The sequence below is a fragment of the Zonotrichia leucophrys genome, chromosome Z (assembly GCF_028769735.1).
Source record: "Zonotrichia leucophrys gambelii isolate GWCS_2022_RI chromosome Z, RI_Zleu_2.0, whole genome shotgun sequence".
NCBI lineage: Eukaryota > Metazoa > Chordata > Aves > Passeriformes > Passerellidae > Zonotrichia > Zonotrichia leucophrys.
The window spans coordinates 54,112,110-54,137,270 of record NC_088200.1 but is presented as its reverse complement, the minus strand read 5'-3'; positions in this window follow the sequence as shown (position 1 = coordinate 54,137,270).

The following is a 25,161-nucleotide window of genomic DNA, read 5'->3' as shown; positions in this document are numbered from 1 at the left end:
TACATGTTGACAGAGCACAGTTCTTCAGATTTCATCTCAACCTTGCTAAGCAACTGAGATCTGTAACGCGGGCTGAATGGATACGTTTCATCTAAAGGAGAATAGCACACTTGTGAATAGAGGCGTTTAAGCCGGAATAATGAAATTCATGGGCTATTTCCATTATCTCTGTGTATGCTCTGGAAGCTGTTGCTTATCAATACCCTCATCAGACTTACTCCACCTTAAAAATAAACATCAAAATCTACTTGGCAGAAGTAAACACATGCTGATATCTTTGAATTTAAACTGTAAGCCAAGAACTAAATATGAACATTAAGAAGCAGCTTTCATTAAGTTGTCTGTTTAGAGTACTTTGTGAACAATTCAACAACCCTAGTATTAAAACTCTCTAATAGATCATGCTTCAGTTGTAGCTTTTTTCAGCTACTCATCACAGTTCTTTGGACCATTTCATTTAACAACTCAGCTGTACTCAGCTCACTTTTTAATTTCTCATCAAGCTCCTTCTGTGTTTCTATTCTTGCCCTCAGTTTACAACAAAATTAATTTTCTGTTCTAATTGCAGGAAATTTAGCATTTCTCTTACAAGCATTAGCATTTCTGCATTATAATTAGCAAAAAGCACACAGGACTAAAGACCAGACAAGATATTTCGAAAGTCTCAAGAATCTGCAATGTTGTGTTTTCATTGGCCTCTCTAAACCATCTGAGTCAACAGTGAGATATTTTAATGGATATTAAAAGAGGAGTCAGGTCTCAGATATACCACTAGATTTTATCTTGTTTAGTATTCAGGCCTAGGTTTAAAGCCTAATCAGCATCAGGATTTGTGTTTGGCTTCAGCAAAACACAATCAAAACTTTACAATGGTACTTTGAAGTTTTGCAGTTAAACTTGTGGTTTAGCACTGTGAAAATCTCAGCTCTGTTCTGCTCAGCTCAATTCCTGTCTGAGCTCCAGCAAGCCCCTGAGCTGCCCTCCACCTTGGCACACCGCCTGGTTTGAAACAGAGTCTGCCTTGTTTGTTCAGTACAAATTCCTGAAACCCAAGATTCCCACTGTGTGTTTTCTATCACAAGGGGACCCTGATGTTGGTTGAAGCCTCATAAATCTAAAAAAAATGCATATACTCCTGAGCAGTGAAATCTTACAGACATGCTGTCCTTGTAAGGTATGAGCTTAGAGTCATAAATGGAAAAAGACATCTCTCTGAGTTTAGGTAAAAGCAGAAATAGAGTGTACAAGTGACTATGCAAGAGATATGAATCCTTCAATTCAACTAAAATTAGGAAGGGGACTTACCTCTTAAGTTCCCAGTTTAGAATATTTCTATTTTAAAATGTAATTTTTCAGTACTATTGTTAACTAAGACAAGGAACCACACTTCTGTCTTATAAATATCACTTGAAGTGTGTGTTACTAACTTGGAAAAAAAGGGGGGGAAATGGAAAAAGGAAAAAAAACCAACCCAGATTTTTTAATTTTATAGTGTTAAATGTAGGTTTGGGAGGAGGAAAAGCTATAGCCTCATTGATTATGTTTTTAAGGCACCATATGTAAATGATTATAGCAACATATCCTGAAGACCATATCCTCATTAAAAAACTGTTCTCTGCTTTTAGCCTGTTTCAGGTTTAGAGCACCAACAATTTCCTCTACAGCTGATAAAGCCATGGTTTCAGGATATGAAGAATGAAAATATTCACTCAAGGAGGTAATATATCTAAATTCTTCATGTTGGAATTAATTAAAATTGTAAAGTAAGAGGATGAAGTTGATAGTAAAAGCAATTCCTTGAAACTAGCGCTGAAATTCAGACTTTATCACTCCACTAAGTCAGTAAAAACTTTCTGATACACTTAAAGAAAAATATACTCTCTGAAATTTGAAAGACTAGCAAAGGGGGAAATAATCCCAATACACCAGGAAGCAGATCCTCAACTTTTGTGGATCATCTGTAAACCTCTTCAGTACTGCCATCTCCACTACAAAAGTGGGGAAAACGTCTAAGTAAGGTTAATCAACTCAGCCAAGGCTGAGAAGTGTTACATGGAGTCCTAGGTTGGAGCCAAACACATGACACAACACAGCAAACAGCAATTGAGTTTAATGTGGCTGCCAATTTTATAGGGACTTTGGATTTCCCAGGCTCAGATACTTGATTGTTTGGGACCTCTCTCCACTCTCTGCTCAGTGGTGTATCAGGGTTGGCCGGGGTCTTTGCTGGGGTTTGAATCCAACCTATCTCCACCTTATCCGGGGACTTGTTTTCTCCTAGGTTGGTTGCTTCAGACCAGCTGCAATACAACAGAGAAGATGCAGAAATAGACTTTATGGCATCTAATTATCTGCCAGCTCATCTATACATTTGATATTATATCACATCAGTCAAAAAATTGCCTGAGACCACTTACCTTGACAGAAAACACTAAAGTTCTCGAGAAACAGCCTTCACACTGCTCTTAGGTATCTTGAGGATGCCATGGCAAGAACTTTGGGCACTAGAATTTCATGCCAACAAGTTAGACTTGTGACAATAATGATAAAAATGTAGATGGTTACTGTTCAGGTTAGCTGAAAAAATTAGCTCAAGTACATGATGTTTACCTCAGCTTTACTCTCCAGGCTGTTAATTCTTTAAGTTTTCCTTGGCAGATAGCCTGGAGAAGCACAGGGCTCAGTTCCCACAGCAAATTAATGTCTCTATGATACATTTGTGGGGATGTTACTGGAGTATCTCAACCAAGCAGTTGAGAAAACCACCTCACAGGTAAAAGAATAGCTCTAGTTTTCAGCACTGCAGAAGATGCTGCGCTGCACACAATGCTGACTGAGTCATTTCTAGGAAATCAAAGCCAGAATATCTGGCACCATAAATAGCAGCTCAACAGAAGCTCACACAGCATCAAACTTCTTTCAGTGGTAGCCTCAATCCTGACTAAAACTTTTGCACAGTACCAAGCCACCGTAACTGAAAAGGGGGTATGCTCCTCAATAAGGCAATATGGAAAAACCTATAGGAAACTTTGCGAAAAGATAAAGCGTATGAAAAGTCTAACAAGAGTTGGAATTAGATTAAATTTGTGGCAAACCATTCTTTGTGTCACAGGGGATCATGAGTAAGGGATCTTGATATCAGCGATCTGTATGCTGCTGATTGAAGGAAATGATGATTGGAGTAGTTGAACTACTCCAATCCGTCTAAGAAAAATTCAAGTGCTAGAAAAAATCCAAGAGCAGACCCATCACGGAGTTGCCATCTCAGAGTTCCTTGGGCTGAGATTCAACTGACTTCTCTATTGCATAAAGCTTCTGATGAACATGACAAAAGTCACCTAAGAAATAAGACAGCCAACAAGGCATCTGTGAACTGTGACCATGACTTTTTTGCACGGTTACATGGTGGCAATAAATCATTGCATCAATAAATCATTGCATCAATGTAGTCACTAGTCAACTTCTTCGTACCTACTTTGCAGCAGCATTTCAAATCTCTTAAGTTTTAACACTCCAACAGGTAAACGGAAAGGTTCAGGCCTTTTTCACAAACCATTTTTTTGCATTATTCCTAAGTCTATTATCTGTGACACAACAAGACTGTAAATGTAATTCCAAATGGTGAAGAACTGAAAAGGTTAGAGAATATTTGCAAATCTAAATTTTAAGCTCAATTAAATGAATTGGTTCATTGGGCTTTATTACTAACAAACACCTAAATACAAATTTGCTTGTGCAGGCAAACAAATTTAAAAGGCAATAAAAAAAAAAGAGGAGAAATAAAAACTGATGACTGCACATTAAACAACTTCCTCCCAGTCAAAAACAAGGATGGAAATTACTCTGCAGTTCTTTGCACAGTTTCACTGGCCCTAATTTTTAATTAGTCAGTTTATGCTTAAGCCACAGTATCTCCTTCCAACTAATATAGCACTATGTCTGAAATGTTAAGTGTGCCATTTCCTGTTGCTACTCCAAGGTGCAATAGGATTTTTGATAGAAAAATATCAAGATGAATTAGAAAGTCAATGACTTACCAAGTAAACTCACAAAAGACCTTCTCCACCTGCTTACATACATGGATTAATTTTTATTTGCTTGGCTGTTCCTATTTTCTTGTACATGCATAGAGACTACACTAAATGCAATCTAGCCTTTCTCATTGCAAACCCTGTAAAGAGGCAAACTTCCGAGGTGAGAGAAAAAAACAAACTTGAGAAGTTTTGAGACCACTTTTAAAAATGTTAAAACCATTTCAGAATTTTATTTCCAACTTTTGAGAAAGGTATTAAAAGAAAAAAAAAAGTTACAAAACTATGCCCAAGTCAATTTGCTAATCTGTGATATATCTAATCTTTGTTTCTCTCTGTGTTACCTAGTTATGTAAATTAATACAGGCAGATCTGACTTTCATGACATTTTCTGTTCAGATAAGACAAACCCCTTATTGGAAGCTAAACATTTTCAGTACTCACTTATAGAAGACTGGGGGAGGAAGAATAGTAGATTAATTGTAACAGTGAAGGTGCACTGGGTGCACTGGCACAGAAGGTGCTTGAGGCTGACTGAGCCCTCTGATCTTGACAGCACAAGTGGGAGTTATTAACCCTCTCAATCTCTGGATAATCTCCTCATAGTAAGGCACACGTCATCACCTGCATGTATGTTTCAGAAGTCTGCTTGAAAATTCTAGAACTTGAGGGCAAAGGCACTGTGTATGGACTGGGAATGAGGAACATTACATTTAGACTAGGATGGTTTTCAAATTTCTGCAACCTCCCGAGGAAGTCTGAAATATCAGAGTGAGAAATATCAAACTAAGGATGATTGCGTTTCTCCTGAATTTGTATCCAGTTGTAATGAAGCTTTCAGAGGCGCCTTCAGGAAGAAGCCCAGGATTCAAAATTGCCTGTTTTGATCTTCCAGTTTCCTTCCAGAGGTCACAGTCAGGAGCCCTCATCCATGAAGGCTTTGGCAACCACAGGGGAATACCTCTGAGAAGATATTCTTTGCAAAACTGTATGTGCCTTTCAAAAACCTTACACAGTCTCAGCTTCACTGCCTTGAGAAACAGCTCAGGTGTCCCTCAAGACTGCGCAGAAATGTTAGTTATACAAACACCTGGCCAGATTCTTCTGTGAATAAAACTGCACTGAAGGCAAAAAAGAGAACAATTTAATTGCTTGTCTGCTAACAGGAAAGGAAGGCTACAAAGAGAAGAGGAGGCTGGATAGTGATAGCTTTATTTTTTCAATGAACAAAAGCAGAACAAGCCTTCTGCCCTCTGAGCTTCTGAGTGTTTTCCAAGGTACAGAGATCTCAGTGAGAGGAGAACAGGTGAAATAAAGAGCCTACAGGACAGAAAACCAATGAAAGTAATTTAATTTGTTCAAAAATTCTGCAGATCCACCATTTTATATTAAAACAAGTTATTTTGAAATGTAAAAGGAGAAATCAGGAGAAAAGAAGGCATTTAAATTGAATTAAGCTACCAAAAGAGTATGAAAACCATGAAAGATGGCATAGCTCAGAAAACTCTGCAGGTGGAGTCTGTCAAACTGCCATGATGAACGGGAATTGAACTTTGTCTCTTGGTTCCAAATATATGATCCATCATAATCCTGGCCTGTCACCCGGTAAGGTCAAGAGTCTCTGCTAATTTTCTACCCCTCTTGGCTTCTAACATGAGTTTCTTGAATCGATGCTGTGTTTACCGAGGCACAAATGATAACCATCAAAACATCTTCATTCTGATAGGCTCATGTGTGTGATATGGAAGCCTAATTTGCTGGAAGTAAAGCTGTATAAAAGCTAACATTTAATAAAGTTCTCTTAGCTACATATAGACTATTAATACATTGTGGCTTCTGGGAAAGTGCAATCAAGAAAATAACAAAATGGGCTCTGCTCAAAAAGGAACAAAATGCTCATAATTCAAACAGGGGATAAGTTGTTGCAAGATATAAAAAATAATCTTTTTGAACCTAAGTGTTCCAGCTGATTGCAATCTTGTATTAAACAGCTTTACATGGTGTATTGGGTTTTTGTGGCAAACCTTTTGTAGGACGGGGACTATAGAGGTGGATTCTGCGAGAAGTTTCCAGAAGCTTCCCCTGTGTCCAAGACGGACCCATCACTGGCCAAGGTCAAGCCCCTCAGCAATGTTGGCAGTGCCTCTGGAACAATGCACTTACGAAGGGGGAAAAGCATGTGCAGCAGCGGTCACAGCCAGAGAACAGAGGAGTGAGTGAGCACACATGACAGCAAGAGCCCTGCAGACACCAAGGCCTGTGAGCAGGAGGGCAGGAGGCGCCCCAGAGGCTGGAGCTGGCATTCCCCTGCAGCCCCTGGTGCAGACCAGGGCGAAGCAGCTGTGCCCCTGCAGCCCGTGTGGTTCCACAGCAGAGCAGAGATCCACCTGCAGCACATGGAGGACCCCCCTCTGGAGAAGATAAACGTGCCTGAAGGAGACCGTGGCCCTGTGGGAAACCTGTGCTGGAGCCGGCTCTTGGCAGGACCCATGAAGAGAGGAGCCCAGACGGGAGCAGCTTTGCTGGCAGGACTTGTGACCCCACAGGAGACCCACTGCAGAGCACCCTGATCCTGAAGGATGGTACGCTGTGGAAGGGATTCAGACTGGAGCAATTTGTGGAGGACTGCAGCCTGTGGGAGCAGCTCACACTGGCGAAGTTCATGGAAGACTGTCTCCTGTGGGAGATACACTTGCTCCCACACTGGAGCAAGGGAAGACTGTGAAGAATCCTTCCCCTGATGAGGGAAGAGCAGCAGAGACAATGTGTGATGAGCTGACTACCACCCCCATTGCCTACCCCCTGCGTCAAGGTAGAGAAAAGCATGAGTGAAGCTGAATCTGGGAAGAAGGGAAGGGTGGGGAGAAGGTGCTTTAAGACTTAGTTTGTACTTCTCATTATCCTCTGATTTGATTTGACATGAAATAAACTAATTTCTCCAAGTTCAGTCTGTTTTGCCCCAATGGTAATTGGTGAGTATCCCTCCCTGTCCTTATCTCAATCCACAAGCCTTTGGCTCTATTTTCTCTACCCTGTCCAGCCAAGGAGCACAGGGATAGAGTGGGCTGGTGACTAGCCAGGGTGAACCCACTACATACATGACAAAATAATGTTAAAACAGACAACTTAGTATTATTTTAAATAAGTAAATCAGCTGCTCGACAGTAGCAGGTACATCAGAGAACTAAATAACAATGGTATTTTTAATTTATAAAATCATTTATGTTCCAGAGGGTCTCAAAACACTTGGGGAGATTAGTTCATTACAGGAGCTCCAAGGAAACCTCATATACCCTTCATAAATAGCCACAAAGAAAACAGATCATAAGCAATTTCTGTGTATTTTGTAAATATTGGCATGTTTAGTTCTAAATAGCTTTAGTTGCACAGCTGTAAATTTAGTAAACGCATCATAATCATGAAATACATAATGAGTAAAATCACTTAATTAGTATATCTCCCTCAGAAATTATTTACCTAATGAGATGTAATTGCAGTGAATGCTGTTTAATTGGAACACAATTAGCATACGCTCCATACCATGGCACTTACTCATTACCAAGGACATTCTGTGGTGGTTAACCAGGTGTTAAAATCACTGCAAAATTTTAACTTTCCACCAGCTGACAACACAAGTTGCCAAAAAAGACCATTTATGTGAACAGAATGTGATTTCTGTTCTTGCATTTCTATACTATTAATTATAGTATTTTCTGTCAGGTTTTTTCCCTAATTCTAAAATCAGAGACTTAAAAACGGAATGCTAGGAAGTGTTTGGAATTTCTTCCTTTTGGGCAAACACTCTAAATTCCTACAGGCAATCACAGAGCTTATTCACACAGTCATAAAAATTGCACATGCAAATGGAACACGGGTCCCTAGTCTTCACAGATGATTATTCTCAAAATATCTTATAACCACAAAAGCCACTTAATCAGGACTCCAGGATATCTAATTAGATTTCCCAATTACCAAAATAAAAATCTACCCCAAACCGGCTGTAAATCCGAGGGGAAAAAAAGAAACAACATTGGCAGGCATGTTGTCCTACCCTCTCTGTGCCTGCAGCTGCTCTATGATGAGCTGACAGCTGAGCAGTGCCACTGTTCACTCAGAGGACTGTGATGGAGGAGATGAGTTGATGGTGTCACCAGTTCACCCAGTAAGGGAGCGCAGGTGAACCAGGCAAACACAATCCTGAACTAACAGGGCACTCACTGACAGCTGGAGGTGACATGTTTTCTTGTGAACTGCTAGAAGTTTAAGGACACATTGCCTCCAAAATGCATTTTGAATTCACATTTATTCATTTAGAGACAGAATCTTAGCCCATTTCTAAGAATAAATATGCAAGAAACTGCACTGCAGGAACTGCTGAGTTGAACCCACTTGCCCATTCTGTTACACTACATGGTGATCTCAAAATAGTTTTCCAAAAGCTAAATGGAGCTGTCAGAGCTCAAATGACCCTTATCTAGCACTGGGACCTATATGGCTGTGTCTGTGCCATGCATCCACTGCAGTATAAGCAGTCATGGAGGACTCTCAAAACAAAATCCTCACTCACATTGTCACGGAACTGGAATTCACCAGGTGTCTGGAACAACAGTGCTTCAACCAGGTTGCTCTGAGAACCACTGAGGTGCACACAGACCACTACAACACTTCAGCTCATTATTGAACCGTGACAACAAATAAGACAACATGGGAAAACCTTGACATATGAAATCTAACTTCACCAAGCTACATCTTTGACAGGGAGCATCAAGGGCAAAGGTTGGCATATTGCCTGATAGACCCCACAGAGGGCAACTGCACAAGTGGAGCAGGTGGTACATCTGTGAGGCCACAGAAACAGACCCATCACCACTGCCCTCGTCTCACAAAGTTCTTCTTTCACTGTTCAAAAATAAGGATGATAGGGCCATGGAATGTCAGCATCATACCTTCAGTGCTCCTCAGACCACCCTATCCACTTCATGAACAAACAGATAAAGTTCACACACATGGCACATTCCTCTTGCAGTTTCACTCGGTGTTTGTTTGTCTCCATCATCCAAGGTCCACAGCCAGTACTAGCTAGTATGCAGGCAGCCACTCTCATTGACATGACTTCTTGGGGCCAAGAAGTCGCTGGCTTGCACTGTACCTTCTAGATGAAAGCAGACAGAAAGGGAGGAAAGAAGGTACAGGCTTGACACTGCCTGCCCTTGCATTGAGAATGTCTATCATCCATTTCATAATCACCGCCACATGCCAGGAAAAGAGCCAGATTTCCTAATCTAATTTGCAGCTGAAGCAGAAGTCCACCATTCTTGCCCAGGAACATCTTCAAAGTGTTCCCATAGCAGTCAAGTGAGACTGCTGTAACAAATATGTCTGTAGGAAGGAGAAAAAAGTTCCCTTTATCTTCAGGATAATTTGGATAATGTTCTCTCCTGGATCAGGATGTTCTGAATGCACATGGTGATTGTTCACTGTATCTAGGACAGGCCTTGTCACAGAGGGAATTATGCACTTCACTCATAAAAGAGAACCAACACTATACTTAATTGATGTAAAGCTGTGAGTTTACAAAGTGCAATGTTAAATGCAACACTGGTTTAATGGCAAGGCATATTCAGCTATTTACTATAGAGAAAACAGAGTCAGACAAAAGTCTCAGTGAGCTCACAAGCTTATATGTGAGTAAAGACCAAACCAGCGGTTACTGCATCAATATTTAAACATTTCAAAAAGCCAGATCTTATATGACTTCAACCCTACACAAATGAAAACTGAGGATTGATTCATGATGTTAAAAGCACTCCTGTGTCCATTGGGGTTGCACTGTGTCACCCAGGAAGAACAGCTGCTGGACAGATAGCCTTCAGATGATTGCTTTAGGGCCTGAACTGGACTACATACTATGACAGGGGACAGTCTTTTCTGCCCATTGTGATTTCTACACGACAGCAGGACTCTAGAGTATCTTCTTTGCTCACAATCCCTGCAAATGGAAAAATAAAATTTAATTCATGCAAATGAGGAGCAAAATATTCTTTTGGCACTGGTTGGGTGTGTATTGCCTTTATCTTTATATGTGTTTTGCCTCATGACAAGGTGCTCTGGGGGCAAAACGCAAACTGCCGCACCATCAATCTGCAAAGGATTTTATTCTTACACTTCCAGTGCAGTAGTCTTAAGCCATTTTCCCAATGCATGTCAGGTTCAGCTGCCCTCCAAACAAGCACTTCTTATGTGGGAGCACTGGGGTAGGTTCCCACGTCTCTCCACTATTGCTACAACGTGCTGGTAAATTTGAAGCCCTCAACAAACACAATATCCAACAGACCTTACAGGTACTTTATTTTCAGGCAATCTAAATTATGTGTGTTAAGTAGACAGCTTTTACTGGGAGCTGATAAAGTTGAACAGGTGAAAAACATGTAAAAGCCCATCAAAACACAGAAGAGGCATAGTAAAGAGGTAGTAAAGATGTATTTGAACGATTACCATTGTTCTCTGTCTTTTGTGCAGTTTTAAGTACCCACAGCAGTCACACAAAGGGCTAATGGCTTTAGCTCTTTTATCTCCTGTGTTCATGTTTCTGGCATCTTCAGAGTGACTCTGCCTTCCCTTCTCCAGTAACATCCTCCACAGAAATTATTGGGTATCCTTTCTGATCTGACTATGCCACAAAAAGCATGTCAGAAATCTCAGACTGGGAAAAATTTCAGAAGTGTTGATATTTCTGGACTGGCACATTTCCAAGAGTGCCTGGGAGCACTATTTCCAGAGAATGAAAAAAAAAAAAAAAAACCAAAACAAAACAAAAAGAAAAATGGGGAGAAAGAGAACTTTATTATACAATACTCATAATCTCATCCTACTGTGCTGTCTGCTTGCTTATCAGCAGCAAGTTTGCCAAGCAAGGAAAGCGCACATTAAGAGAACCTTGCACAAGTAACAACCTGATTTCAAGTTTCAATTCTCACAGGCAAGGGAACTGACCGGTATGAATGGAGTAAAAGGCACACACAGCCATTTTCAATTTGGACATACTTGTAGTCCACAGGATAGCAACAGGATTGGCAAAGTTCTACAAAGAAAAAGAACCCTCCTATTGATTTAGTGCAAATGTCCCAATATTACTTGCTTTAATAAGACTGTAGCAGTACATCTGAAGAAATTTCTATCAGTGACTTTCCTGAAGAAAAAGTAACATAAGCCACTTGAAGCAGGCGGAAATATTGGAGAATTTTGTGTTAAGTGCAGAAGATGTTGTTAGCTCCACAACGTGTAAGTAAAATCCTGAGCACAACACTGAGTTTCTCTGCCATGAGTTTTTCCACTCTTCTTGCAGGAATACTGATGTTTACAGAATTGCCAGCCTTCTTAGCATTTGACATACATGACTAAATCTCCTGACAGGAGGCGGGCAAGGTGCTAGAACAAAAAGACTAGAAATGCTTATTAACTAAATGTCAGAAAACATTGATATTACACATTGTAATATTCCAGAAGTCCATTTAAAACTGTTTATCATGAACTCAGAAAGATGTTCTCTGTTTTTCAGGACTAGTTAATGAGATTACATCCTTCAAAGCTATGATGTGGATTTGGTTTCTAATGAAATTAAAAATGGATAGAATTCTGCCTCATTTCAGTCTAAGACCTTAGCTGTGTGAATCTGATGTGCTCTGGAGTACATTCTGTGTTTAAATTCAAAACAATTCTGTATTTAAGGCATAACAAAGGCTTAGTAAAAGAAGACTACAATATACGGGGTTCTTATTAAAATCATTCTTAAAAAAATGATAGACAAGCAGAATTAAAAAAAAAACAAACAAGATTACTGCATTTATATTATGTTAAGTTACTGTTTTTTCCTCGATATGTAGAAAAACAGTTCTAGCTAGAAGCCTCCAAAACCAAGAGAGTTGTGTAAGCCATGTCTACATGAAACCAAGCATAGACCACATTGAGTGAAAACCACACTGGCTTCAGAGACCAATACAGAATAGCTGCTGTAGCACATTTTATTCCACAAGATGCAAAAGCCATTAGCTTGGGCACGGTGCCATGGTAAAACATGAATAGGAACTAGGTTTTTACATGCAAGACATTATATGCTTTCAGGAACAAGGCACTGTACGCAAACAATGCTGTGCTGAACTTTGTGATCCTCCTGCACATTTGAAATCTTTATACCTTTATACAAAACAAAGAAGTTTGTCCCTAAGGGGAAAAAAGAAAAACCACCAAGGTAGGCTTCAGACCATTCATTGGATGCTTTTATTAGAAAATACTGTGTTGGAATAGATGGAACAGTGTTTCACAAAGCTGCAAATGTACATTACCCCGAGGAAAAGATGCCCTCATTTTCCAGCTCCATCCAAGATTTTGTTCTCTTGTGGATTCAGTAAAGAAACTGTTGCAAAGAAAAGACAAATCATTTTGGGAGATAACATGCACTTAAAATTTAAAGTGAGCAGGAGGAGCAGCCAACTACCTGCTGAGCAGTCTGAGTTCAAAGATAAAAGCTAGTGCTCACCTAGGCTTTCTTCAAAAAGCAGCACTGATTCCTCAGCATGCTCATTCTTAAATAAAAGCTGGTAGCAACAAGGATCTCAGCTTCCAACAGACATGGAAGCAATATCAAGCAGAGGGAGTTCTAATAAGGGGCCATGAATCTCGGAATTTTTGTTAGAGATGCATTAGCAAATGGAGGCTTACACAGAAGGTCTGTGAAGGAACATTCTCTCATGCCTTCTATGCTGTATCTGTGGTAAGGGAGACACTGATGTAAGCACAATTTGATCTTTATGACTCTGTTGCTTGCTGTCTTTACAGTTCAAGAAAAGTAAACAAGCGTTACATATATATGTTCATATACATACCTATGTACACATATATATTTATAAACTGATGTATCTATACCCACACCTTTATTAAAAGATTTAAGAAATGAATGCAGTCTTGAAGATAGAAAACTTCATGCCCTGTAGACATGCACACAGAACGTAACTCTTCACAGGAATATACTATTCAGCTGGTGAAGTTTTCAAATTTCAAATCTACAGACCTCTATATAAAATATATGTGCAAGTTTAAAAAATATTCCACTCTTTTTTTTTAATTAAATGTAATTTGGAGATTTGGAGGTAAAATCCTTGTACAAGCAAAATAAAAAATTATCATATGTCTCTCAATCTTTATATAGTAGATTCAAAACTCTTGGAAACTACACACACTTGTGTCTTTTTTTTCAATCAAATGTGAAGTATTTTTCATTACTTGTATAGCAGGACAAAATTTCAAAACTTTATATCACTTATGGGCACCAAAAAGGTGTAAAATACAGTCCCAAAGAAGAAATGGATCTTCAATATGCAAAATTCTTGATTTCTGTTATGGCATTGTGTTGAAGAGCTAGAAATATGAAAATATGATTTTGTTCTGTTAGAAAGCAGAACAACCTGCAGGTCTTTTAGAGGACATTCAGAGCCCTTATCTCCTAAGTATCTCCATAGGAGCCAAAGTATCTGCTGCTAGACACAGAAATGGAAAATCCTCCCATTGCTAATTCACATTAGTGTAGAACTGCCATAAGGAATCTGCCATTTCTTTTAAAGAATGTACAATAGAGGAAAGTATTAGATAGTGTATGTAGATTTCAGTGGTTGACCAGAAATTTATGATACAGTTTTGTTTCATTATCTATTCACATGGTTACCAGTAAATGGGCTGATTACTCTCCCATTCTTGTTCTGGGTTAATGTTTAACACAATCCTACAGAGTAAACATTGTTTGGTTCCTTAGGCTGGTGGTTTCTGATGAATGAGCATTGTATTAACCCACCAGGTGTGCAAACAGTTCTTCAGCTGGCAAGAACACAACATGCCCTAAAGCCAAGACGGGAATTTGAACCCCATTTAGGTTTTAATCTAACCCTTCACAGAGCTGAGATTCATCTCTGCTGTGAGCAGAGTGGGCATTTTCAGGATCTCCATATAGCCACTTCCATTGCTGCAGAGGTAAATTCTCAGCTTGCCTCACGAGACCAGAGGACTCCAGTTGAAGACTGGGTGATTTCAAAAACAAAGGATGCCAATCATTCAGTACCTCAGCTGGTCAATAAGGCTGCTTCATGCACTTAAAAACAATGCAGACTAAAATACCACAGGAAATTTATACTCAAATTACTTCTTCCCATGGACATGTATATCTGAAAGCAGCCTATCTGAAATGACCCAGTTTGTAACATCACATCACCATGGATGTACCGCTGGAACACAGGCCAACATTGTGCCCTTGTGGCAAAGAAGGCTAATGGAATTCTAGGCTGCATGAAGAGAAGAGTGGCCAGGAGGTTGTGGGGCAGGTAATCCTGACCCTGACCCTCCATTCAGCACCAGTGAAGCCACACTTGGAGTTCTGCGCCCAGCTGCGAGAGGGACATGGAGCTATTGGACAAAGCGTAGTAAACAGTCACTAAGATGATGAAAGGACTAGAATATTGTCTCCTTTGAAGAAAGGCTGAGAGACTGAGGTGGTTCAGGCTGCAGAAGAAAAGGCTCAGAGGAATCCCCTGATATTGTACACACTTCTGAAGGGAGGGCACTAACAAGACATAGTCTCTTTCCAGTGGTTCCCCATGGCAGAACCAGAGACAACAGGCCCAGATTGAAAGACTGGAGGTTCCATTTGAGCAGTGGAAAAAACTTTTTACTGGAAAGGTGACCGAGCTCTAGCAAAGATTGCCCAGAGATGTGGTGGAATCTCCATCCTTGAGAGACGTGGTCTTGGGCAACATGTTCCAGGTCTCCTTACTGTAACAGGGAAGTTGAACCAGATGACCTCCTGAGGTCCCTTCCAACCTCAGTTCCACCATGATTTTGTATTTTGTCCAGGGAAAGTAGCAAAAGTAGCCACATGAGAAGTTTCAGTTGAGGAAAACAATCAGAAGCAAATCTTAGGATCATTAAAAATAGCATCATATTTTTCAGAGTTCTCAGTATGCTGACTGGAAAGGGGCAAAAAATTGCAATAATATTTACCAGAAATGGTGATATATATTGACATAAAATTTTTATCAGGTTCTATTTCACATACTAAGAGAAAAAGATAACTTGTACATGGCATGTAGATGAGTAGAAAAGTCTGCTTCCTCAACACTATTTATCATGCTGTTCTGTATGTTCTGTACCATTCTTCTGAACTATATTCACAAACTCTATACAGGTAAGATTATACAATGTCTAATGACCTATGAAGACCACTTAGACCCAAACCAAAAAGGATTCCTTAAAAAAATACAGAAGCTGTATTTCTTCATTTGACATTGCCACATGTCTCTAAACATTAGTTCTCTTAATAGAATGGCTATCTTGATACATTTTTTGGTGGCTAAGAAAACCTTCAGGACAAATAATTTCAATTAAGCAAATTAATATGAACCTCAGGATATGCAAAAGACAAAATACCCATAAATCTACACTTGTTTATTGCAAAACATTAAAAAAATGGTCTTTTGTCAACAATCTCATGACAATGTTATTACCTACTAGCCTACAAGAGACAGAAATTTAACGAAAATGTAAGAGATATAAAGGAAACTGCAACTTGTTATTTCCTTTTTAATAATTCAGTATTCTCAAATATCTTTCCTGCCAGTCTGTATGCATCATACTGCCTTATACCACAAAAATGATAAATGAGCAAAGTCAACCTCTTACTTTTTGACCTGTCTCTTAGGAGAAGCACATAGGCTGCTTTGGACAATAAGGTCATAATTCAATTGGAGTCTTCAAACAGTTTCTGCAATTCAAACACAAGTGAAATTATGATGCCAAGAGGTTAAATTCCAGCTCTGTTTGGATAAGTCTGGATATCTCCAAAACAGCATCTGTTAAAATATTATAAGATACATAAATTATAGCACTGCCAGAAAAAATCCATGAAAGAAAATCAGGAAGATGTAATGATAAATTATGAAAAATGGAAAAAGAGAATATGGAAGTAAACCCCAACATATTTAAAAAAAAATAAGAGAGAGAAGAGATTTATAAAGTAATGGGCTGACATTAGTAAGGAAAAACAGAATTAGGGCCACTTTCACGGCGCATTAGCTAATTCCTAATCTAATATTTCAAAGAAGGCTGATGCTGGAAAGAAAATCGGGCTCTGCAAACCAAACACTCAATTAGTTCTCCTGTATACTGTACTCACATTTGGTCCAAGACATGCAGAACTGCAGTCCATAATCTAAATTTCCGATTCCAAAAGGTATTCTACCTGACTTTCACAGTCATTCTCATAGAGTGCATGGTATCTGTTCAGTACTAATGATTAAGGCAGCAAACTGTCTTTCACCAATGAACAAAAGGTTTCCATTTATCTGTTTTGATCAGTGCTGGAGACAAAACAGGTCACTGGCTGACTGCATTACAACTAAGGATAGATTTTGTTGTAAAACAGACTGGTCAAATACAAAGCTATGCCTATTTTTCCCCCGTGTTATGTAAATTTCCAGAGGCATTCAAGTCCTCATCTTGACTTACAGGAAGGAGAAAATCCAATGAGACCACAAACATTTGTGGATGTGCCTGTAAGTCCAACACAGCAAAAAAAATGTAACTGTGTTTGGTAGTAAACAGGAGTTAAAACCAGAGGCTGAGAGCTCTGAAAGCACATTCCCAAATGCCCTCCCAGACACTCAAAACTCTTGTAAGTCCAGACAGTCCACACCTGCTACAGCCTAGAAACACTTAGACATACACTGTGCAGATTTCCATCCGCATATATCCTGGAGGAAAAAGAAGTCCTAAAAGCATCCATGATGCTCCAAGACAGGACAATTCAGGACATTTCATAGGATATAGGATAAACTATCTTGAACAATTCAGTTTTTTATAGTATATGTGTATATATATATATATATATATATATATATATATATATATATATATGTGTGTGTGTGTGTGTGTGTGTATGTATATATATGTGTGTATATATATGTGTGTGCATATATATATACTATATATGTATACATAAACTATAGTATATATATATATGTATACATAAACTATCTATGAATATTCTTAATGCAGACAAGACACTAATGCAGGAAAAATTAAGTGAATCTTCATATATCTGTGAATATTAGTTTACTTACCTTCATATTTTTTGTCATAGCACATGTGGTATGGACAAGTCATAATCAAAACTGCAAAAATACCACACAGTTCTCCCATAAGCACCCTGTAGAAATTCTCTACCATTTGGGCACTGCACTGGTGTTCCTCATTTAACACCACAAGACTTTTCTCTGGGAAATATTTAAAGTCCAAATCCTCAAAAATACACCAAAAACAGTCACTGCACTTAGTAGGATGCTAATACAAAAAATAATTGTCCATGACCGGAAGAATATCAGTTTCTTCTAAGTCCCAGGTAGCACTTTTTTCTCAGGAAGGGTTTTAAGACCAATTTATCTCTCAGCTAAAATATTTCAGACATGACCATTTCACAATCTTTAACAGCAGGAATACAGTAAACTTACAGTAAACTTGTAAAGTTTTATACATAATAGAAGAAAGCATACACAGAGACAAAGGAGAAATATGTTATTAAACAGTCTGATGTTTCTGGGGGTAAATTAAATATCTAAATTTACTTAGATGCTTAAAAGACATAGCATCTACTATTCCTTAGCAGCCCTGATAAAATTTTGGTCACAAATTTTCATTATGCTGATTCATCCGCAGTGGTCTGGCTTAAAATTTTCAGTCTCAATCTTCTACTGCACACAAAAGGGAACAAAATAACTGCAATGGGAAGAGAATCCACATCATGATAACTAGAGATGGACACACGCAAAACACAGAGGTATGGGGTTTGAACAGGGAAACATGAATTCTTTACTGAGCTCTAAACCAATGAACAGAACTTATAGCAGGAAGCAGGCCCTTTTGCTCTGTGCCAGTACTACTGTAGCAGCAGTCTCTCCTTTGCATGTATGATTATTCTGCAAAGAACTCATTTGGTCATATTTTCATAGTGCCTTTAGAAACAGAAGAACTGGCAGCTCTTTGGTGTCCAATCTTTGTGTGCTGTCCTGACTTCCGTTTCATTCATTCATTCATTCATTCATTCATTCATTCATTCATTCATTCATTCATTCATTCATTCATATGTGCACAGGATTAAAATATGTCGTATTCTTTATGGTAGTCAACGGTCACATATTTTTACTAGATTTCTTCTACACACTACAAGCTCTCTCCTTCTCTTTCTTCAGAAAGATTCATATTCCCAGCATGTACTTCTGAGTGCATGCCACAGACATTTCTTGCTGCTGATTTGAGGACAGTGGAATGTCAGTATTTGGGTGGTCCCCTTGCCAATGCAGTCTCCTTGCAATCTCTGGGTGGTCAACTCAGTGCCAGATTTCTCACCTGTGGTGAAAATATTGATTTGCTCCAGGGAAACAGACAACACAGTAAATCATATAAAGACTGCCACTGGGAAAAAGTTTTTCTAAAAATTGAGATCCCATAAAACATTTTTTATTAACACGCAAATCTCCTAGGCATACCTCCAAGATGGTTTTCCACTGCTTTTCTAAGTACCTTTTTCCACTTGCAAACAGTAGCAACACCAAAATTAATTTTCTGCCCCAGTGACAAATCCAGTACAGTTGCATTTCCCTCATGGTGGAGGACTTTAAAAAATCCCCAATCCCTAGTGTGCAAACCTGGCCTCAGCAAATGAGTTGGTGGGCTGTGGTCTCCCCCTGCCGGGCCCAGCAAGAGATGGTTTTTAGCACAGCTTCTGAGCTGGTTTTCCTTGTGAACACATTTTTCTCCTCCAGTTGTGTTTACTTCTCATTAAACCTGAGATAATTGAACAATAGTACCACCTTTATCTTATATCAAGTTCCCAGAACCCAAAAGGCATATTTGGGCAGTGTTGAGTTTTGGTGGTCACAGATTCTTTATGCAGTTTGCCATAGAAGGCAAAGCCCTTCAGTGGTCTTTGTAGTGTTTAAGACAAATATGATTTTTAAGGCTCTTACACTCTGAAGAAGCAGCATGCATTCCTAGTTTCATGATGAGATATGCAGATAGCCCTCATACCATGGCCAGTGATGTACCCCAGATAAAATTTTCCTAGCAGTGGAATAAGCTGGTTTACTACCTTGTGGAAATCTGGCACTCTGAAGGTTGTGGGGACACCAGCAGTTAAGTGCAGCACAAGGAAACTTAGAACATGTAGGGGATGACTAGGGCAGGGAACATTTCAACTACCTAGACATACACAAGTCCTTGGGAACTGACAGGAAGCACCAAGTGGTGCTGAGGGAACTGGACAATGCCACTCCCTCAGTCATCGCAGCAATTAGAGAGGGTGTTCCTAAGCACTGAAAGAAAGAAAGCTATTATCATTCCTATTTACAAGAAGAGGAAGAAAGAAAAACTGGAGAACTACATGCTGATCAGCTTTGCTGTTTCTTCTGGGAAGACGACGGCCTAGACTGACCAAACATATTGTCATGGTTTGAGCCTGGCACAGAGCCAGTGCCCCCCATGAAAATGCCTCACCCTGGTGTCTGCTGTGAGATGTGACCAGGAATAAGCAAAACAAGCTCTAACTTAAACATAAAGAACACTTTATTACTTAAACTACAGGAAAATAGGGAAAGACTATAAGGAAAAGAAAAAAAAGAAATTGAAAACCTTACAAAAAAACTTTCCTCCTCCCCACTCCCTGACTTTCCCAATCCGATACATTCTCCCAAACCAACTGCCCAGCCTTGGCCCCACACTTTAGTATACTCAAACTGCAGTTCATGAAGAGGAAAGGAGTCCTTCTTGTTCCATAGGCTTCTCCTGGAAACACACTGAAACCTCGTGTGCTTCCTTGTCACTTCGGCACCGCCCGGAAAAAAGTCCTTTTGCCGCTTGTGACATCTTCCTTCCATGCCCAGTGCTCTCACCACTGAGACATGGCCAGAGCTGCTTTTAGGGTTGTCTTTCAAGGATGCCTTGTCTCACTCCAAAAAGGCACAGTCTTTGCTTTGGGACATCTGTCCCCCCCATATTTTTCCAACCCCCTGGGGCCGGGGGGTCCTCACGAATGAACCCTCCTGGTTTTGAGGCACTGCCTCCCCCTAAATGCAGTCTGTGTCACAGGAACAACTGAGTCCATGGCCACAAGAAAAGTCCAGCCAAAAGGCCACTCCAAATCATCTCCCCCCATCCAATCATCTCCACGTTCTTCGGGCCAGGTCCTTGTCTCATCTCATCTCTTATCTCCCTTCTTATTCAGCTTCGAGGAGGATTAGCATTTTTGCAAGGCCCCAATCATGAAAGAAAGGGTTAAAAGTTTTCAGTCTCTGTCTATCTCAGAATGCTGGTAGAATGCTGGTACTCCCACAGGTGCTGCTGCTCCACCGGCCAGGCTGCACTCTTCCCTCCCCTTTCTCCTCCTGGGCGGCTGCTATCACATTCAGACGCCGGCTCTCCTCTCTCTCTCTCTCTCTCTCTCCTGGGGGGGCGATGGCTGCCCGAGGGCTGACTCCCTGGGATCTTCCATCCTTGAAGGCTTTCTCACCCCCATCTCTGTCCAGGCCCCGGGCCTACCGCATGGCGGCCCCTCCCCCGCCCAGCAGCAAGGCTGGACGGGGGAAGAGATCTGACCTCTTCACAGCGACGTCCCAAGAGAGAGTGCCAAGGGCAGTGCCCTGCTTTTAACCCCTGTGTATTCTCGGAGGTGTGTCCAAACCCCACTGGCTACACCGGGTGCCAGTCTCAAACCCAAAACCTTCATTGGTTTGACCACAGCTTCCCAGAATTCCCACTCCTTCCTGGTCAAACCACCACACATATAAAGGACAAGAAGGCTATTTTGGAGCAGTCAGCCTGGATTAATGAAGGTGAATCATTAGTGAACAACCTCATAGCCTTCTATGATGAGATGTGCAGCCTGGTGCATGGAGAGAGAGGAGAATGAGAGAGGTTGCTTTATCTTAACTTTGACAGAGTGTTCCACAATGTCTCACATCCCAGACAAACTGATGCAGTACAGACTAAGTAAGTGGCAAACAAAGTGGACTGAAAACTGACAGACTGACAGGCTCAGAGAACTGTGATAAGAGTCACAAAAAGCAGCTGAAGGCCAGCTGTCCACAGTGTACTCCAGGCATTGATTCTGGGACCAACACTGCTTGAAATCATCATTAATGCCAGGACTGAATGCACTCTCAGAGAGTTTTCAGGGGATAGAAGATTACAAGAAATAATTAATATTCCTGAGTGCTGCCATTCAGAGGGACTTTACAAGCTGGAGAAAAGGGTAAACCTCATGAAATGCAGCAAAGGGAAATTTAAGGTCCTGTCCCTGGGAAGAAATCACTGCAGACACAGTATATGCTGGGGGCTGGACAGCTGGAAAGTAGTGAAGAAGGATCTCAGTGAAGAAGGATCTTATGAAGAAGGATCTCAGTCCTAGGCAGCAAGCTGAAAATGAGCAATGCAGCACATCTTTATGGCTGCAAGATGGGAAGCAATTTTCTGGGCCGCACTAGGAAAAACTTTGCCAGCAGGTCAAGCAAATTGTCTCTCCTCTTTTCACAGAGCTGGTAAGATACTTCTGTAGTTCTGGGTGAAAATTTGGGCACTCCAGTACAAGAGACATGGAAACACTAGAGAGAGTCCACTGCAGGACCACAAAAGCCTCAAAATACTGGGTATCTTTCACAGAACACCAGGCTGAAGGAGCTGGGTCTTCTATAGCATGGTGAAGACAGAGTTCAGAAAGATCTTGTGCATTTGTAAAAATACTTGATAGAAGCACGTAAGGATGATAAAGCCAAAATCATCTAAGCAGTGTCCTGTGACAGCATGAGGAGCAATGAGAGTGATCCAAAACATGGGAAATTCCCAATAGGTGTTACAAAACCCCCTTTTTTGTTATAGAGGAGATCAAACACTGTCACAGGTTGCCCAGAGATGATGTGGAACCTCCATCCTTGATGATATCCCACACTCAGCTAGAGATGGCTAGGGGCAACCTGCCTTAGGTGGCCTTTTCCTCATGCTGGAGGATTGTCATAGACAATTTCCAGAGGTGCCTTCCAACATCAGTGACTCTGCACTTTACTGTTTCACACTTCATTCCTCTATAAAGGATAGGACTCACAGCGTGATTAAACCAGGTGACAGGGAAAAGCGGAGGGAGCTAAGAAAAAAGAAAGTGGCAGGATAGGTCCTCATTACCAAACCCTTACATAAAATAGCATCAGGCTGGAAGTCCACAAGCAGCAAAGCTTCAGCTAGACCAGTACTTCTCTACCTTTTTCTAAGTCTAGCTTTAAAGTGGCATGGTAAAAAAATATGAAAATACACTATTTTTATCCAGTTGAATAGCTCAAAGTTATTTTCACATGTGAATGAAATATTTTCCTTCACAGTGCACAATGGATCCTGATTCTGCTTCCCTTACGGTTACAAAGTCACTTTTATCATTGAAAGTATATCTAAAAGGCTTCACTGTCCAAGCAGGACTTTTTACACATTCTTCTTTCTAAAAGCTAAGCTCTTTCCCTTTCAAAAGAAAAATCCTTTTACAGAATAATGCAAGGATACAGAGATGATGATTAGTCCCAAAACTTTAAAAAATATCAAGTGCACATTTTTCAACATTTCTGCAAGTCCAAAACTATGGTCAGCTTTTTCTTACTAATAATTAGATTCTACTTGAGATTCCTTGTAGTTTTATGCCTAATTCAGTACAGGGCTAAAAAAAATGAAGAAACTAAATTGAAAAGAGCATTTGGTAAGGGTTGGTGGTCAGCATGGAAGAGACAGGATGCACTTCTGTATCTCTGAATTGTTCTGAAAGCATGAAAAGAGAGCTCTGTCCTTCAGCTGAGAGGAAATATTAAGAAGCTCAGAAAATAATTTCTTGTCAATGTTAGGTAAGATGCAGAGATGTTTCCAGGTCATGCAGACTTGAGGAATTAAAGGCAGATTATGCTGATATGAGACAGGCAAAAAAAGTACATGGATTTTGCTAGCGGATAAGAGCCAGAACTAGCATTATTTTTACTCTATTTTTCTGTTTTGGAACAATAGTATATTTCTGAGCGACCCTTCATGAATTGTGACACCCACTTCAAGTCATGCTGTAGGTATAATTTTCTTATGTCATCATGGTTTAAGAGGTTCTTCACTGTCATTAGTTTTCCACACACAGAAGCAATTCTATTCTATATGTGCATGAAACTACACAACACGTGAACATTCACAGGATAGTGCTTAAGCTGGTAGAAGGCTTCCTATGACATCTTGACTTGGATATCTCCCTGCAGCTCTAGCACGTATTTTATTACAGAAAAAAATGACTAAATTTAGAAGCTATACTTGGACCATTTTTCTGGAATTATCTACATTTATAAAACGAAAATGAAGTATGGTTTCATACTTGACTCATTTATCAGTATTCAGTCTGGTTAGGAAAACAGTGAAGGACTAAGCTTTTCTGTTGTTAAGATTAACTTGAAAATACATTTATGCTTTTCTGTTGTTAAGATTAACTTGAAAATACATTTATATACAAAACCATTTACTGGAAAAAGCTTATTGAGGCAGAGCAGATGAAATTTACAGATTTTGGAGAAACAAAGTATTCAAGACATAACCCACATCCCAGTAGAGCACAGCTCTTCACAATAAATTGATCTGTACACAAATTCACCTCAAGTGCCAAAAGCAATATTCACCTTTACTTTAACATATTTCTGTATACCACGATGAAGTTATAATTCCTTTTTGGCATGAACTTCAAATCTCTACTTAACAAACCAGGAGAAAGTTCTGCAAAAACTACTCCCACACCTGACATTTAGGCTACAGTTTAAATGTAAATCTATTCCCACTTCTCTAGACTGTGTGTAAGCAAGGAATTATTTAATCTCCTCTCTCAAATTCGTTGCTTTCCTAAGCCTCCTTCACACCAACTATTACATTACACACAAAATCTTACGTCATATTAATAATACACCAAATAAAAAACGCAATTCAAAATATCTATTTATGCAACAGCTGATCCATACCAGAGACTTATTCCTATCTACCTCCCCATTAATTGGAGATAACAACTGTGATCCCAAAGTGCTACCACAGGTTTTATCTGCAGTCCTGAAGGACACTGTTACCTTAGATACTCACTTTGCAGATCAAAACTCCTCCAGTGTTGGAGGAGAAGCATGGTTGGTTGTTTTTCTGTTCTTTTTTACATCTTTGAAGGCAGCTGCTAACTGACTTGCCTGACAGAAATTTCCATGCAGCTTCCAATTACAGAGAACTACGCAGGAAGAACAAGGAGATGAGAGCCTCTATAGATACATAAGAGCAACTAGACATTCACAAGGTCCTCATGGGGAACTTCCAACACCCCAATAGCTGGTGGAGGGAAAGCAACTAAACCAGGAAGTTCTTAGAATGCACTGATAATAATTTCCGTCTCCAAGTGACAGAGGAGCCACCAAGGAGAAATGCTATGCTGGACCTTGCTCCCACCAACAAGGAAGAGGCTGATCAGGTATGTGAGGCCCAAATACAGCCTCGGCTGCAGTGACCAAGTGGCATTCAAGACACTTAGGGCAGCAAGGAGGGCACACAGCAAGCTCAGTACCCTTGAGCTCAGGAAAGCAGATATTGACCTCTTCAGGGATCTGCTTGGTAGATTACCATGGGATATTTTCTTCTCCTAGATAGAAGAGGGGCCTAAGAAAGCCAGTTAATATTAAAGGACCACCTCCTCCAAGCTCAAGAGTAATGCATCCTGAAAACAGAAATCCAGGCAAAAACTCTGGGAGGCCTGGATAGATGAAGATGATGATTCTTGAAAATCTCAAATGCAAAAAGAAAGGACAAAGGGTGAAAGCAAGGACAGATAGCCTGGGAGGACTACAGAGAGATTGTCTGAGGATCCAGGGATCAGCTTAGTTAAATCTGGCCACAGACATCAAAGGCAACAAGAAAACCTTCTACAGATATATCCATGATAAAAGGATGACCAGGAGAAATGTGGACCTCTCCAGAGAAAAATGGGAGACCTGGCTTTCCAGGATTTGGCTAA